Genomic DNA, 18,034 nt, shown 5'->3' with positions numbered 1-18,034 from the left:
TAGGCTGCGAATATGTGTCTACAGGCCACAGTTCTCAGAACTGCAAATATTCTTTTCTTTTGATCTGACACTGCTACTAGGACCGGGCAGGTAGGGGCGGGGTGAGCTCTAGGAGGGTAGGGAGGGGGTGGCTAGTCTCAGTGTCTAATGCTTCTGTTGTCTGCTCGGCAGTGAGGGCTTAAACCACCGTTTTCAGCCTTCTTCCCTCAGTCTTTGCTCCAACGTCTCTGCCGTGAGAGTTGAGTTCAGCCATGTCATATGCTGTCCCTTCAGCCGTGTGGGCCATGAACAGAGCCCTAGCAGTCCAAGTTCTTCCCTCTCCCACAGCTGTGGTAGTTCTGGGATGCAGTGAGATCGGAACACAGAGCTAGGTCTGCGGCTCCGTCTCTGCACTTCTCCCTTCCCTCCTCCCCTGTTCACACAATTTATCCACCTTTAGGTGAATTCAGTAGTTAGCCTCTTCGTTTTGCCTGTCTGCTGTGCAGGGAGTCCTGTGTGGAGTTACAGTTGTTCAATGTGTTGTAAATTCCAGGGAAGATTTCAAGAGGCTCACCTCACGCTGCCATTTTGATGACGTCACTCTCCTGTTTTTTAAATTCTTTGTCCTATTTGCTGTGCTATTTGACTGTTCTCTGATACCTTATCGTCTAGATAGATGATTCAATCTTCTGCTTCACCTAGTCTACTGTTGATTCTCTCTAATGTATTCTTCATTTCAGTAATTGTATTCTTTATTTCCGACTGGTTCTTTTTTATGTTTTCTACCTCCATCTTTATGTTTTCTATCTCTTTGTTGAAGTTCTCCCTGAGTATCCTTATAACCAATGTTTTGAACTCTTCGTCTGGTCAATTACTTGTCTCCATTTTTTTTTTAAGTGCTTTTCCTGGAGTTTGTTCTGTTCTTTAATTTGGTACATGTTTCTTTGACTCCCCATTTTGGCTGCCTCCCTGTGTTTTTTTCTATGTATTAAGTAGGGCTGCTCTGTCTTCCAATCTTAGTAGACTGGCCTTATGTAGTAGGTGTCCTGTGGGGCCCAGTGGCACAGTCTCCCTGGTCACCAGAACTGGGTGCTCCAGGTGTGTCCCTCATGTGGGTTTTATGTGCCCTCCTGTTATAATTGAAACTTGGTTGCTGTTTGCATGTCAATGGCAGAGATTGACCCTCAGGCTCATTGATTGTGAAGATTGGCTGAGACTACAGTAGAGGCATTGTGGTGCAGGGGTTGACTCTATGGAGCAAGATTTGCTTTACCAGAGCTCTGGTGCCTGCCCAGTGTGCCCTTTGGGTGTGTTGCCCTTGAAGGTAGCTCGGTGATGCTCTTGCTCAGTCTGAAGCTGGCCACTAGGCATGCCAGCCCCAGGCCTTCTGGGATGGGACCCACTGCAAGCCAAGTTCAGCTGGCAGCCTGTGCCCTGCCTGGGGCCACCTGACATGAGCCACAGAGCAATGTGCAGATTGTCACTGCCCACATTGTGCTTGGAGGTGCCTTTTAAGGCCAAGCTATGAATGAAGCCTGGCTGTTGCTATTGCTGGGCTTAGGGCCACTCAGCCAGAGGTATAGGATATGCCAAAGCCAGATGCTGCTTGTTTTGGTTTTGTGAACGTTTGAAAGATTTTAGGAAAGTCTGCAGCATGAGCCAAGGCAGAGCATTTGTATGGAAAATCCACTGGAAGCAGCTTGGGTGGGTGTGCCCAAAAGTTGAGTGAAGTGGGGTCTCAGAATCACCATGGCAGGATACTCAGATATGCTGGCCACCTGTGTCTGCATGCCAGGAGGGGAGAGGGCTCAACCAAGAAAAAATGGTTTCTGCCAGCTCCCGTGTCCAGGAGAAAGCTGTCCCTCCAGTCCTTGGTCTGCAGCCTAACAATTCAGTTTTTCCCCACATGTCTCTGGCACCTGTCAAGCTCCTGCCCCAGCTCTGGAGCTCAGAGTTAGTGAGTCTATCAGCAAGTAAGTCTGTGTGTGGACCCTTTAAGAGGAACGACTGGGACTCCACCTCTCCTCCTTCTCACTCAGTCACAATCTCTGCTGGTTTTCACAGACAGAAGTTATGGAGACTTCTCTCTCCAGCACCTTGGGCTAAGGTGCCTGGTGTGGGGCTGGGACCCATTGATCCTCTGAGGGGGGACCTTTGCAGCTGAGATATCCCTCCCAATTTTTAATGGCCCCACACTGATGTGAAACCAGCCCACTCCATGACTCTGCCTTTTACCAGTTTCAAGGTGGCTTCTTCTAAGTTTTTAGGGTAGGGCTTCAGTTCAGTTAGACTTCAGGCAATTCTCAATGATGGTTGTTCTGTAGTTTAGTTGTAATTTTTATGTAGTTGTGAGAGTAGATAAGCATAGTGTTTACCTACTCCATCATCTTGACCTCAATCTCACTGTTTATTTTTGTATCCTCAGTGTCTAAAATAGCACCTAGTACATTACATAGTAAGTATTTAAGAAGTATATGTTGAATGAAAAACTAAATGATTATTTCTATTATAGCATTTATCACCTGAAATTTCTAATTTACCTACCATTTTCCTCCACCACATCATGAGTTACTTGAATATGAGAAATACCTTATTCATATCTATTTCCTCAGCTATGATCAGTGTCTGACATATAGCAGATGCTTAATAAATGAGTTGACAGAATGGATGGATAGATGGATGGATGGATGGATGGATGGATGGATGGATGGATGGTTGTTTGAAGTTTTGGAGTATTTCTAGAAGTCACCAGCTACATACACACCAAATGCATTCCCTCCTTTAAGCTCCTACTCTTTGGATTTTGAATTTCATTTTTCCAAGAATAGGTAGCATCTGTTGTTTTTTTTTAATGTCTGTTTGTTATTTTTATTTTTTGTATTAGTTTCATGTGTAAGAAACACTGTAATAGTTAAACATTTATCATTTATACCCCTCACAAAGTGATTACTCCCCTCCCCCAATGTACTACCCCTCTGATATCATATAGAGCCATTACATTTCCACTGTCTCCATTCATATGCAGTACTCCAGTTCTCGTAGATAGATAGATACATAAATACACAGATAGATACATAGATACATACATAGATACATACATAGATACATACATAGATACATAGATAGATAGATAGATATAAAATTATAGTTGACCATTATTATTCAGCTTCAGGTATACAGCACAGTGATCAGGCATCCACAGCATCCCTGAAGTGGTCTCCCTAATGAGACAAGTGTCCATCGGATACCCTACAAAATCTTTACAACATTGTTGATTATATTCCCCAAATTGACTTTCATATCCCCATGGCAATCTTGTGGTTAGCAATTACGCTTTCTAATCCCCTCATCTACCCACTTATCCCCAACCCCCATCCCATCTAACAACCCTCTATTTTTCCTCTATGTCTCTGAGACTGTTTCTGATTAGTTCATTCATTTATTCTATTCTTTAGATTCCACATATAAGTGAGATCATATGGTATTTGTCTTTCTCTGTCTGACTTATTTCACTTAGCATAATGTTCTCTAGGTCCATCCATATCATTGCAAATGGTAATATTTCGTTCTTCTTTATGGCTGCGTAATACTCCATTGTATAAATGTACCACAGTTTCATAATCCATTCATCTATCAATGGGCATTTTGGTTGTTTCCATGTCTAGGCTATGGTGAATAGCAGTGCAATAAACATAGGGGTGCATAGATTTTTTTTGAATTAGTATTTTGGAATTCTCTGGATAGATACCCAAGAGTGGAATTGCTGGGTCATAAGGCAGTTCCATTTTCAATTTGTTGAGATACCTCCATACTGTTTTCCGTAGTGCCTGCACCAATCTGCAATCCCACCAGCAGTGTTCGAGGGTTCCCTTTTGTCCACATCCTCACTAGCACTTGTTTGATGATTTATTGATGATAGCCATTCTGATGGGAGTGAGGTGGTATCTCATTGTGGTTTTTAGTTGCATTTCTCTAATGATTAGTCAGGTTGAGCATTTTTTCATATGTCTGCTTGCCATCTGTATGTCCTCTTTATGAAAATGTCTCTTCATGTCCTCTGCCCATTTTTTAATTGGGTTGTTTGGTATTTTTGGTGTTGAGTTGACTGAGATTTTTTTATAAATTTTGGATATTAACCCCTTATCAGATATATCCTTGACAAATATCTTCTCCCATTCAGTAGACTCCATTTTTGTTTTATTGATGGTTTCCTTAGCTGTGAAAAAACTTTTTAGTTTGACGTAATCAAATTTTTTTTTTTTTTTTTTTTTTTTTTTTACTTCCCTTGCCCAATGGGATATATCAGTAAAAATATTACTCCGGGTAATATCTGTAAACTTTCTTCCTATATTTTCTTCTAGGAGTTAATGTAAGTTTCAGATCTTACATTTAAGTCTTTCATCCATTTTGAATTTATTCTTGTATATGGTGTAAGAAGGTGGTCCAGCTTCATTTTTTTGCATGTGTCTGTCCAAGTTTCCCAGCACCATTTATTGAATAGACTATCTTTACTCCAACATAAATTCTTGCTTCCATTGTCATAGATTAAATGACCATACAGGCATGGATTTATTTCTGGGCTCTCTCTTCTGTTCCATTGATCTATGTATCTGTTTTTATGCCAGTACCATGCTGTTTTGATTACTATAGCATTGTAGTATAATTTGATGTCAGGTATCATGATACCTCCCATTTTGTTCTTATTTCTCAAGATTGCTGAGACTATCCAGGGTCTTTAATGGTTCCATATAAATTTTAGGATTATACGTTCTATTTCTGTGAAAAAGTCCTTGGTAGTTTGATGGGAATTGCTTTGAATCTGTATATTGCCTTAGGCAGTGCATATGGACATTCTATGCATTTTTATGTCCAGTGTATATGGACATTTTAACTATATTAATTCTTCCTACCCATGAGCATTGGATGTGTTTCCATCTATTTGTATCTTCTTTAATTTCTCTCTTCAGTGTCTTACAATTTTCTGGGTACAGGTCTTTTACTTCTTTGGTTAAATTTATTCCTAGGTATTTTATAGTCTTTGAAGCAATTGTAAATGGAACTGTTTTCTTAATTTCTCCTTCTGATATTTTATTATTAGTATATACAAATGCAACTGATTTCTGAATACTAATTTTGTATCCTGCTACTTTACTAAATTCATCTATCAGCTCTAATAGTTTTTGATGGAGTCTTTAGGGTTCTCTATAGATAGTATCATGTCATCTGCATATAATGACAATTTTACTTCCTCCTTACCAATTTGGATGCCTTTATTTCTTTTTCTTGTCTGATTGCTGTAGCTAGAACTTCCAGCATTATGTTGAATAGAAGTGGAGAAAGTGGACAACCTTCCCTTGTTACTGATCTTAAGGGGAATGGTTTTAGCTTTTCCCCATTGAGTCTGATGTTAGCTGTGGGTTTATCATATATGGCCTTTATTATGTTGAGATATGGTCCCTCCATTCCTACTTTCTTAAGAGTTTTTATCATAAATGGCTGCTGGATTTTGTCAAATGCTTTATCTGCATCTATTGATATGACCATACGATTTTTGTTTTTCATTTTGCTAATGTGGTGTATTACATTATTTGATTTGTGAATGTTGAACCAATCTTTCATACCAGGAATGAATCCCATTTCATCATGTTGTATGGTCTTTTTAATGTATTGCTGAATTCTGTTTGCTAATATTTTGTTGAGGATTTTTGCATCTATGTTCATTAGGGATATTAGCCTATAGTTTTCTTTTTTTGTAATGTCTTTGTCTGATTTGCGGATCAGGGTGATAGTGGCCTCGTAAAAAGTGTTTGGGAGATTTCCCTCCTTCTGGATTTTTTAGGAATAGTTTGAGGAGAATAGGTGATAATTGTTTTTTGAATGTTTTGTGAAATTCCACTGTAAACCCACCTGGCCCAGGTTTTTTGTTTGTTGGGAGCTTGTTGATTACTGATTCAATTTCCCTGGTAGAAACAGTCTGGTCAAGTTTTCTGTTTCTTCTTGAGTTAGCCTTGGAAGGTTGTATGCTTCTGGAAAATTGTCCATTTCTTCCAGACTGTCTAATTTGTTGGCATATAGCTGCTCATAGCAATTTCTTAAAATTTTTTGTATTTCTGTGGTGTCTGTTTTCACTTCTCTTTCATTTCTGATTTTATTAATTTGGGTCCTCTCTCTCTCTTATTTGATGAGTCTGGCTAAAGTTTTGTCCATTTTGTTTATCTTCTCGAAAAACCAGCTCTTGAATTCATTGATTTTTTTGGGGGGAGGTCTCTATTTCATTTATTTCCCCTCTGATCTTTATTATCTCTTTCCTTGTACTCCCTTTGCACTTATTTTACTGTTCTTTTTCCAGATCCTTTAAATGTATGGATAACATGTTGATTTGTGATTTTTCTTGTTTGTCTAGGTAGGCCTAAAGAATTTCCCTGTTAGGACTGCTTTCGCTGCATCCCATAGATTTTGGGTCATTGTGTTTTCATTTTTGTTTGTCTCAAGATATCTTTTGATTTCTTTTTTGATCTCATTGTTGACCCATTCATTATTTAGTAACATGTTATTTAGCCTCCATGTATTTGTGTGTCTTTCAGTTTTTTTCTGTAGTTGATTTCTAATTTCATAGCACCGTAGTCAGAGAAGACACTTGGTATGATTTCAATTTTTTTTAATTTATTGAGACTTGTTTTGTGCCTAACATGTGGTCTATCTTAGAAAATGTTCCATGTGCACTTGAGAAGAATATGTATTCTGCAGCGTTGGGGTGAAATGCTCTGAAAATATTGATTAAATCCAAGTGGCCCAGTGTGTCATTTAAGGCTGCTGTTTCCATATTTATTTTCCATCTGAAGGACCTGTCCCTTGTTGTCAGTGGTGTGTTGACGTCCCCTACTATGATAGTGTTTCTGCTGATCTCTGTCTTAATGTCAGTCAATATCTTTTTTATATATTTAGGTGCTCCTATGTTGGGTTATGTCCCAACAGGATTATGTCCTCTTGTCAGATCGATGCCTTTACTATTATGTAGTACCCATCTTTGCCTTTTAATATATTCTTCATTTTAAAGTCTTTTTTTTCAGATATAAGTATTGCAACTCCAGCTTTTTTCTCATTTTCATTTGCATGAAATATCTAATTCCAACCCTTCACTTTCAGCCTGGTGTGTCTTTTGATCTGAGGTGAGTCTCTTGTATACAGTATATGCAAGTGTCTTTTTTTCTTATCCACTCAGCCACTATATCTTTTGATTGGAGCATTTAATCCATTTACATTTAATGTGATTATTGATAGGTTCATAGTTATTGCCATTTTGTTATTTGTATTTCTGGTCTTCATTAGTTAGATTGTTTTCATCTTTCTTCTGTTTACAGAAGCCCTTTTAACATTTCCTAAAATCCTGGCTTGGTGGTAATAAATTCCTTTAGCTAATTTTTTTCTGGGAAGCTCTTTATCTCTCCCTCAGTTTTAAATGATAGCCTTGCTGGATAAAGCAATCTAGGTTGTAGGCCTTAGTTTTTCATCACTTTGAATACCTCCTGCCACTCCCTTCCAGCCTGCAAAGTTTCTGTAGAAAAGTCATTTTATAGTCTTATAGGAGTTCCCTTGTATGTAACCCTCTATCTTTCTCTTGCTGCTTTAAAATTCTCTCTTTGTCTTTTACCTTTGCCATTTTATTTATAATGTGTCTTGGTGTGGGCCTCTTTGGATTCATCTTGGTTGAAACTCTCTGCACTTCCTGGGCTTGTATGTCAGTTTCCTTCCCTGGGTTAGGGAAGTTTTTGGTCATTATTACTTCAAATATGTTCTCGATCCCTTGCTCCCTCTCTTCACCTTCTGGTATTCCTATGATGTTCATGTTGCTGTGCTTAATGTTATCCCACAGGTCTCTTAAACCATTTTCATTGTTTTTTATTCTTTTTTCTTTTTGTTGTTCTGCTTGGATGATCTCTGCTAACTTGTCTTCTAAATCGCTGATTCAATCCTCTGTCTCATTTAATCTGCTGGTAATGCCTTCAAGTGTGTTCTGTATTTCAGTTATTGTATTCTTTAGTTCTAACAGGTTGTTCGTTATGATTTCTCTATCCTTCTTTATGTCATCACTAAGCTCCTTAAACAGTCTTATCATCAGTGTTCTGAACTCTGTCTCTGATAGGGTGGTTACCACTATTTCATTTGGTTCCAATTCTGGAGGTTTCTTCTGTTCTTTTGTTTGGGACATGTTTTTTTGTTTCCCCATTCTGCCTTACCCTCTGTCTTGTTTCAATATATTAGGTAGGTCTCCTAGGGTCCTTGGTTTTTGCTGGGTTATCTTATGTAGTGTGTGTCCTTTATATTTGACTTGCAGCACTTCCCAATTGTCCTGTGCATGTGCTCCATGCACATTGTGTTGTGTATATTGTGCTGTTTAAGTTGAACTTTAATTGCTTTTGGCTTGTCAGTAGGTGGGATTGACTCCTAGGCTGACTAGTTGTGAGACTTGGCTCTGCCCACAGCAGGATGTTCTGCTGCATGAGGGTTGACCACTTAAATGAGGTTTGGCTTCTACGGACTCTTGTGCCTATAGAGAATTCCCTCTGGTTGTGTCACTTGTAGATCAAAAATCGTAGTACTCTGGTTTGGTCTGGAGTTGGCTTCTGGGTGTGTTGAATCTTGTGCCTCTTGGTCTGGCCCTTGTGTAGGGCAATTTCAGAACAAAACAAATCAATAAACACAACAGCAACAACAACAAAGAAAAAACCAGATACACTCACATGTACAAACAACCGATAACCCACTCTCAACACAGGCATAAATATCAAAAATACAAAAAAAAGAAAGAAAGAAAGAAAGCAGCACCAGTCTTGGCTTAAGCCCACCAAACAATCTCCAGTTTGTCCTCTGCTGTACAAAGACTCCTCTGCATCTTGTGGGGGCAGAGCCAGCCACCTGGCATCCAGCGTGTCACTGGCAGTGCAGTTCTAGATGATATGGGCTATGGGGTGTGGATGGTAGTTTTTACAAAGTCAGTGCAGTTTCTGCTCTTGCCTGCACATGATGCGCTCCAAGAGCACCACAGGCAGCCACTGGGAGGTGGGTTTATTCTGTGCCCAGGTCTCCTGAGTCTTAGTGCTCTTCTTCCATCCAGGAGTGTGGAGGGTGTGAGATTTCTGAGCTGCTGAAAGCCCAGAGCTGTCTCTGCCACCTGCTGTTGACCTCTGCATGTGTCTCTGTAGCTGTAATTGTCCTAAAAGGCTTCCTTCTTTCTCCTGCAGCTCAGAAAAGGTGGGGGCTGGGAAGGGAGGTGTCTTCCGTTTTCCAGCCCAGTAGTGTCACACTCTTCCCAGCCTCTTCCCTAGGTCACAGATATAAAGCGGCTTTTTCTAGGTCCTGAGCACTACAGCTCCTCTGTAATCTGACACTACTTTTTAGTTCAGGGACCAGCTTGAGACTCTGGAAGGGTGGGGGTAGGATTGCTGTTGGAGAGTGGGGGGAGAGGCTCAGGTATGGAGTTTGCCTTTTGTCTTTTTTGTTTGTCCTCGCACCCAGCTGGAGATCTCAGCTGAGGTTATTGCCTCAAAGGCTGAATAAGCTGCTCTCAGCAGGAGAGATCAGCTGTGAGATGCAGAGAAAGAGCCCACCTCCTGGCTTTTGTGATCTCTGTTCTGTGTCTTGAGACTCCCGGCCCACCAGCCGCAGATGTGGGCTGTATCTCTGCACCACTCCCTTCCTTTTTCCCCTGCTCTCCCAGTTTGCCCAGCTTCAAGTAATCCTCCTAGGAGTCTCTTAGCTGTTCTGTGTGAAGAGCAGAAAGTCCTTTAATGGGTTATAGATGTTCAATTTGTGATAAGTTCTGGAGGAGAACTCAAGAAGACCACCTTGCTGCTGCCATTCCTATGACGTCACTCCTGTAGCATCTGTTTTTAAAATGTGTTTCCTGAATACTTCAAGAACAATTGGGGATCCCTCAAAAGAAATCTAGAGAAGATAGCTTGCATGTCCTTTGTTAGAGCCTATTAGATGTCCCCTGAAATGCATTCTCCCATTCTTCCTTAGTAATAAAACTTCCAAATTTTAGCTCTTCCCAAGGTGCCTAGAATAATGTTTCCAGCCTCCTTTGCAGATAGGTGTGATCATATGACTAAATTCTGCCAATGGAATTTAAGTGGAAGTTTCTTATGCAACTTCCTGGAAGTATCCTTAAAGGAAGGGGGCATGGTCTTCTTCTCTCCTTTCTTCTACTAAAACACAGATAAGATGGCTGAATCTCAGGCAGCCCTATTGAACCATGAGTTGAAAGCCACATGCTGAGGATATGAGAACAGCAAGATATTAGCCTAGGTTCCTGACCACTTTGTGGCCTGCCCAATGAGCCCTGGACTCTATTTCCGTTTTTTGTGCATGAGAGAAATGTTGGGTTTTCTGTCACTTGCAGCCTAATTAATCCTAATAAATACAGGCATCCTGCTGGAAACAACATGAGAAATGTCAAGAATCTAGAATTGAATTGAATTGAATTGAATACACACTAGATACATGAAAGCCATGTCCTTTTAAATAAGAGAAACCTAACTGGAAACACAAGTTAAGAGATGTTTGAACTTGACAGCACATCCCTGAAAGCACCTATTCTCATACCCCTTCTCACGCTGCTCCAGGCAGGTTCTCACCTGAAGCTCATTTCATCCTTAATGTGAGAGAAGAAAACTACTAATGCTACTGTTAAAATACTCTCTAAGCTTCCATCAGACACAGTCCCAATCTGGAACTGTGGATCAACCAACAACCTCCCTAATAGGAGAAATCCCACAACGAGAGTTTTAACTTGGAGTTGAAAGTTCCTACTCCCAGCTCATAACTATGAAGCACCTTGATTCAAATAGGCCAGAGCTCAATTTCCATCTGCATTTAGAGTACTTTGAGTATGGTCATTTTTCTAATAATATCCAGGAATTTCATGGCTTTTTAAGCAAGATGAGGTTGAATGGTTGGATTTACTGTGGGTGAAAGCCTGGCAGAAGAAACTTCAATTTAGCAACTGTTATCATGGACTACAAATCGAGGTCTCCTTGGAAGAGTGATGCCATTGAAAACAGTTATTACTCAATGTTAATAAAAAAAATTATGGATCTAATAAAAGTTAATGGGGAAGTAGCATGTGCCATAAAAAATGCAGTCAAAGCAAAGAATGCTGGGTTGGGGGAGAAGATTACACTATAATTCTGTATTGTCTGGGAGGCAAAATTGGCCACATCCATAACACTTCTAAAGTGCAAATGGTTACACACATCAAATTGAACTGTGGAATACTAAGGCAGCAGGATCATCTCCTTTTGTAAAAATAGAAAGGGACAAATTCATTAACTATAAGTGAGATCCTAGTCCATGGTTAGCTACTTTCAGTAAATATCAGTAAACTTCTTTCTTAGGAACTTAGAAAACTTCTTATTAGTAAATATTAGTAAACTTCTTTCTTAGGAATTGTCTGAACAAAATCAGACAATTAAGTTCGTGAATTTATTGCAATGATGTTGCTAACCTTTTTGATATCAGAGGGATTATTCATTATGAATTTGTACCAACTGGACAAACAGTTAACAAAGTGTACTATTGGGAAGTGCTGAAAGGCTGTGAGAAAAAGTTAGACAAAAATAAACTTTTCACCAACTATTCATTGCTCATGCATCACAACAATGCACCAGCTCACACGGCACTGTCTGTGAGGGAGTTTTTAGCCAGAAAACAAATAATTGTATTGGAACACCCTCCCTACTCACCTGATCTGACCCCCCAACGACTTCTTTCTTTACCCACAGATAAAGGAAATATTGAAAGGAAGACATTTTGATGACATTCAAGACATTAAGTGTAATCCGACAACAACTCTGATGGCCATTCCAGAAAAAGAGTTCCAAAATTGCTTTGAAGGGTGGACTAGGCACTGGTGTTGGTGCACAGCTTCCCAAGGGGAGCACTTCAAAGGTGACCATAGTGATATTCAGCAATGAGGTATGTAGCACTTTTTCTAGGATGAGTTCGCGAACTTAATTGTCAACTTCGTATATGTTTCTCAGCTAGGTTGAGAGGTTGGTTCCTCTAGTGAGCACTGTCCCGTGTCTAAATAGAATGGCTCTGGTTCTTAGGAATTTATACTTCATATGGCATCCATGATCCCAGTTGAGATATGGGAAACTGAGAAATCAAAAACCTACCCTTTATCCCTTCCATTGACACCCTAGTAGGGCCACCATCATTTTCTAACTGGACTCCCCTCTAGCCTTCTAACTGATCTCCCTACTTTCACTCTGGCTTCCTTCTTTCTCCATCCATTCAAATCCACTTTCCACATGACAGCCAGAGTGATCAATTTATTTTACATATACAATTTTATCACTCTTATATTTAAAATCTTTCAGAAACTTCCCTTAGCTCTTAGGATTAAAACCAAAGTCCCTTTCAAGACTTGAAAGGCTTTCCACAATTGGAATCCTAGTCATTTCTCAGTCTCATCATGAGACATACACCCCCATGGCCAGCCAAATAGACCAGTGTGCACCCCTGCACTCTCACTTCTGAAAATTTTCAGCTGCTCCCACCTCATTCACTGTCTGCCAAGATCATCTCGACTCATCTTTAGTTTAATTTCTTCATTTAGGGTTTCTACTGACCCCAGATTAAGTTAGATTCTGCTGGTGCATGTGCATAAGGCACTCTATACTTGCCCATTTTGTAAAATTTAGTTTACTATTAATTAGGTGCATAATGTCAGTCTTCCCACTAGACTTTAAATGTCTTAATGATAGGCTCTGTGCCTGTCTTATACATCACTTTCCCCCAGCACCATGATAATTATAAGCACTCAAATCCTTGTTAATATAACTGAATAAATAATGGATGAACTGTCCCAAAAACCCAGAAATACTTTGCTAATGCCACAGATTATTAGATGAAACGATTGCTTGTAATCCTCTATAAGACATGATTAAGATATAGGTTCTATACCAGAGGTTTAAAACCCAAAAATGGAAGGTGCAACACACTTGAAGGGGAGAGAAATTTCAGGAGCTGGCAGTGTGCGCAGGCCTTCCTCCTGAGACACAGAAATAGCAGAGTTTTTTCAGCAGCCTTGAATTACCTCCCAAGATAAGCATACTTGCTAGGAAGCCCCTTTCACTAGCTTTTAAAAAGAGTCTTCAAAATGCTGGAGTTTAGAAATCATCATTTTGAAATCATCAGAGTAAAGATTGGTTCAGGCAAGAATTCTCAATAGGATGCTAAATCCAGGGGGAAATTCTGACGTCTGCATGGACTTAAAGCATTTCCCCACACATTGCTTATTATTTGCAAAGAATAAAATAATAACTATACAGTGAAGAAATTGAACAACCTTTCACCATCTGATGAAAATTAGGAAGGGGCAGATTGATATTGTATGACTCCAGATGTGTCACCCTGAGAAAGACACAGCATCACGGAAGGAGTGTTCTGGCCTGGAATGTGTAGCTCAAATCCAATGACGAAGAAGCACAAGATAAACCCAACAGGAAAAGCAGTCTTTAAAGAGAAGTGGGAGGAACTATTCAAAAAATGTCAATATTATACAAGACAAATAAAGGCTGTAGAAGTGTTGCAGACTTCTGCAGACAAAGACTAAAGAAAAAAGACAATAAAATATAATACATTATCCTAGATTGGATCCTGCACTGGAAGGAAAAAAATGTTGTAAAGGTTATCATTGGGTTAACAAAACCAGAATGCAAACAATGAATTAAATAAAGATTTTGTATTAATATTAAACTTACTGAGTTGATAAATATCCTATGGTTCTGTAAGAGAAAAAGAAAGCAAATACCACTGTTTTGGGGAAATATACACTGAAATATTTGGGGGGAAAGTGCCATGATGTATCCCACTTATTCTCATATGGTTAAGAAGAAATATGAAAGAGAGAGAGAGAGAGAGAGAGAGAGAGAGAGAGAGAGAGAGAGAGAGAGAGAGAGAGAGAAACAAATAAAGCAAACAAATTAAATGTTAAAAATAGGGGAATCTGGGTATAATTTGTATTAGTCTTATCTTGCAACTTTCCTGTAAATTTGAAATTATTTCCAAATTTAAAAAAATTTTTAAAGGGTCTTCAAGCTATAACAAGTCTTCTCCTTCTTCAACATAAGCTTTTTGTGGTCACCAAACAAAAGAAGCAAAGCCCTGGCTGTCGATGCCCTGTCTGGTGAGGCACCAGAATCTTTGTCTGATGTGGAACATCCCTGAAGGTAAGGCGGGGAGGAGGCTAGCCCACACTTACACACAAACCTCCCATCTGTTGACCCCTAGAACTCTTGAGGGTCTCCAGAAACCACCCCAGGAACCTTAATATGCAAAGCACCACCACAGAGCGTGAAGCTGCCCAAAAATGTCTGGTTGCTTAGCAACCCAGACTCCTACTTGACAAGATACAGCTGAAGCTCTCCCTCTGGGTCCTAAGGTTGATGTACTCCAGAGAGAGAGCCTCTGTTGGTTAAGTTCCTGGGGTGATTGGTTGGAGCCGAGTCTAGGTCCTGAGCCCTATAAGGCAATATTCACAGCTCTGAGGGCTTGAGCCAGGCACAAAGGCTGGGGATCCAGGAATTCAGCCTAGTAAAATGTAAAGCGAATAGGCCTTAATCAAATCACTTTACTACTCTGAGCCTGTTTATTCACAGGCTAAGGGAGAGGTCTAGGATAAATCAGTGGTTCTCAAATCTAGCTGCAATTAGGATAACCTAGTGAGCTGGTAACCAACCCAATTCTGTTATCAGTGAGATCAGAATCTCTGGGGATGGGACCTAGACACTAGTATTTTTTGAAAGCTCTTCATATGATTCAAATGTTCAGGCAGTGTTGAGAATCGAGGACCTAAATGACCTATCAGTTCCCAGGTGTCTTTTTTGAGCTAACTATCTGGTGCCTGTAGGGATGTTTTGATTCCTAGTCTCTTTTTCCCTCTTTTGCCTCCAGTTGGAGCCCCTTGATCCTATATTTTAGGCTCAGCTCTGTCCCACCCCTAGGACAATTCTTGACCAAGCCCAGGTCCCTCAAACAAAGCTCAGCCATCTTTCCTGCTGGTCCAGCCATGGTCCAGTTTCTTATTTTTTAAGGCTCAGATCTACCTTGTGCCTGTCAAGAACTGGGAAGAGTCTGAGATTTTACAATACCTGCAAAGTAAAAAGTTAGCTTGCTGCATTTTTATGGATGCTGGTAGAAGACATAATATTCCTGGGTCAGAGACAAGTGACCATTGATTACTTACAGCAATAGCAATAGCAGTGTATTGTTCTTTTTGCACCAGTTCTCCATGCCCCAATGTCCACAGAGCAACATGAAAAGGGCCAGATGGCACCTGTACACAGCATGGGTTGTATTACAGGATAGGAAGCCTGAGCTTAGGAAACCTAAACTTTTATAATGGGCAATAAGCATGACTGCCCTTTGCTCCAGGAAGACACATAATCTCTATCTTCCAAGCTCTTCGCTATACAATCATCCTTGAAAAGCTAGTCCAGTGCCCTGTCTACAAGATATACAGATACACGAGAGACTTGTGGAGAGCCACCTCCCATCAGCACCCCAGCTCTAACCCCCTGTACGGGAACTCCTGACTTGCTCATCTGCTTAGTTAGGATAAGGGCCACTGGGACTGCCCTTACTCTTGTTAATTCTTTCAGAGCGAGTGTCCTACATCTGAACCTACCAATTCTGCAGCTGGAACCTGCTTCCCTAATGCCAACTACCTATAGCCATCCACCTGGACTGCTTGTCACCACAATCCCCCAGATTACTTCTCTCCAAACTTTCTTCCCATACAAATAGGTCCCCAGGCTCTGACCCATGGTAGAAGCTTTCTGAGCTAGGACAGAACATGTGAGAATGGGCAGAGCTGGCCTGAGGCTGCAGAGCAAGGAGTCAGGGGAGACAGGAAAAGCAGCACCCAGAGCAAAGAGAGGATTGCAAGGCAATCATACAGTCTAAAAAGTAGTTTCCAAACTTCACTGTGTATCAGAATCACTGGAGGCCTTGCTAAAACAGATTGCTGGGCCCCATGCTAAACATCTCTGATTAGGTCTGAGGTAGGGCCTGCAAATATATATTTCTAATGAGTTCCCCGGTGGTGCTGATGTGGCCCTTGTCTAAGCCTTGTCAATCCAAAGCACATGGGCTGAGAAATGACAACCAGGTTGAGAGATATGGAATTCCAAGTGAAGGCAGGAAGAGGAAAGAAGGTTTTGAGAACCTAAAGCGATGTTCATCAGGCCTGAAATCCAGAGCAGGAAACTTTTTATAAAACCCCCTCAACTTTTCCTGTAGGTCAGAGAGGGCACTTTTGGGATCATTTCGGACAATGATATCTTGCGCTTCCTGGTGTTGGTTGCTTGTCATCCAAGATGCTATACCCACCTTTAAACACGGTTCTTTAGTAATATCTCCAGTGAGCTCTGCTCTCTGGGTCTTGTCCTACCCCACAGGTAGATCCAGTTGGAGTTTTCGGTCCTCCCAGCCTGCCTGGTTCCAATAGAGCTAACACAGTCATACTCTGTTTCCTGTTTCCTATTTCCCCACCATTTGTCATATATACATGCCCACAAACCCCATCTTTCCCTTGCTCTTTGCTCTGTTCTGTGCTGATGCCCTAACATACTGCAACACCCGGACTACCTATTTACAGTTAAGTTTGACTAACGGGAGGTAATGGCAGGAGATACAAGTTTGGGAAAAGAGAGGTTCCTGGCATTTCTTTCACATTCCCCCTTCTTCAGGGCTGTCTCTCTCACAATATTTGCATCCGACCCTATCTACCACTACTACTGGGAGGCACCTGCACCACAATTCCAGATTTTAAACTGAAGGATTGTTTGTTTTTTTTTCCCCCTTCTTCCGCCTCCCCTGCCCCAGTCCAATTCAAGCCATTGTTTCTCACTCTAATTGTGTAGGACACAGCTCCCTGGCCAATGCTGGTATTATGAGCCTTGTGCTCCCCGCGGCTGAGTTAGTCGTTCGTCAGGTGGCCCTGTGGGCCGCTCACACTGCCCACCAGCCACTCATGGCAGCACACAGCAGCCTGCGGCAACACTCAGTAGCCTGCGCCGACCTCCAGCTGCTCACGGCAGCTCTCAGCTGTCGGCCGCTCACATTGACCTCCGGCTGCTCATGGTAGCCCAGTTCCAGGGAGGGCCATTGTTCACAATCTTAGCTGTAGAGGACGCAGCTCACTGGCCCATGTGGGAATCGAACCAGTGACCTCGGCGTTAGGAGTATGGTGATCCAACCACCTAAGCCACCGGGCCGGCCCAAGGTTGTTTCTATAAAACTATTTCCTCCTCTTTCCCTTTAGCACTCAGGGTGGTAATGGCTTCCCACTATTCCAATCCATACCTGTTCCCTTAGCCATTCCCACACCTCTGTAAGTGGTCCCTTCAGAGAAGGCTCTTAAACCTCTGAGTTGGATTGTTTCCTGTTAGGACCCTAATTGATAACCCTGTCTTGCCTGGCCACACCCCAAGTGTTCCAGATCTCCTCTCTGCTGGACAGAGGTACTGAAATGGACCTTTCTCAGTGACAGAGTGGAGAAATAGCTCCCTATACCTTTTCAGGCATCCATCCTTAACTCCAGCCCACTCCACAGGGCTCCCCAGTGATGTGGAAACAGCAGCAAGGTGAAGCACTGCAGATATGACAAGAGCCCTTGTCACCAGGGCATTAGAGAGCTCCTCTCCCCAGGCAGCCTACCACAGGCATAAAAAGGGCCTTGTGATGAGGACAGACAGAGCAAGTCTGCTCCGGAGGGCAAATGTGCTCCTGAGGCCCTGCTAACCCGGTTTCCCAAAGCCATGTCAGGAACAGCAGGCTGGTACAAGCAGCACTCAGGAGTCTTGGATAATGTTGCCATGGTAACACTAGGGTCACTGCTTAGCAACAGGCCAGAGCTGCAGGAAGTTGCTAGGTATTCTCACATGTTAAGGCAAATGGATGTTTATCTCAACCTTAAGTGTAAATACACTGTGGTGGGGGGAAGAGAAAATATATACACACAAATCACCCACTGATATGCATGTCT

This window comes from Rhinolophus ferrumequinum, chromosome 11 (genome assembly GCF_004115265.2).
Source record: "Rhinolophus ferrumequinum isolate MPI-CBG mRhiFer1 chromosome 11, mRhiFer1_v1.p, whole genome shotgun sequence".
Lineage (NCBI taxonomy): Eukaryota > Metazoa > Chordata > Mammalia > Chiroptera > Rhinolophidae > Rhinolophus > Rhinolophus ferrumequinum.
This window is presented reverse-complemented; position numbering follows the sequence as displayed.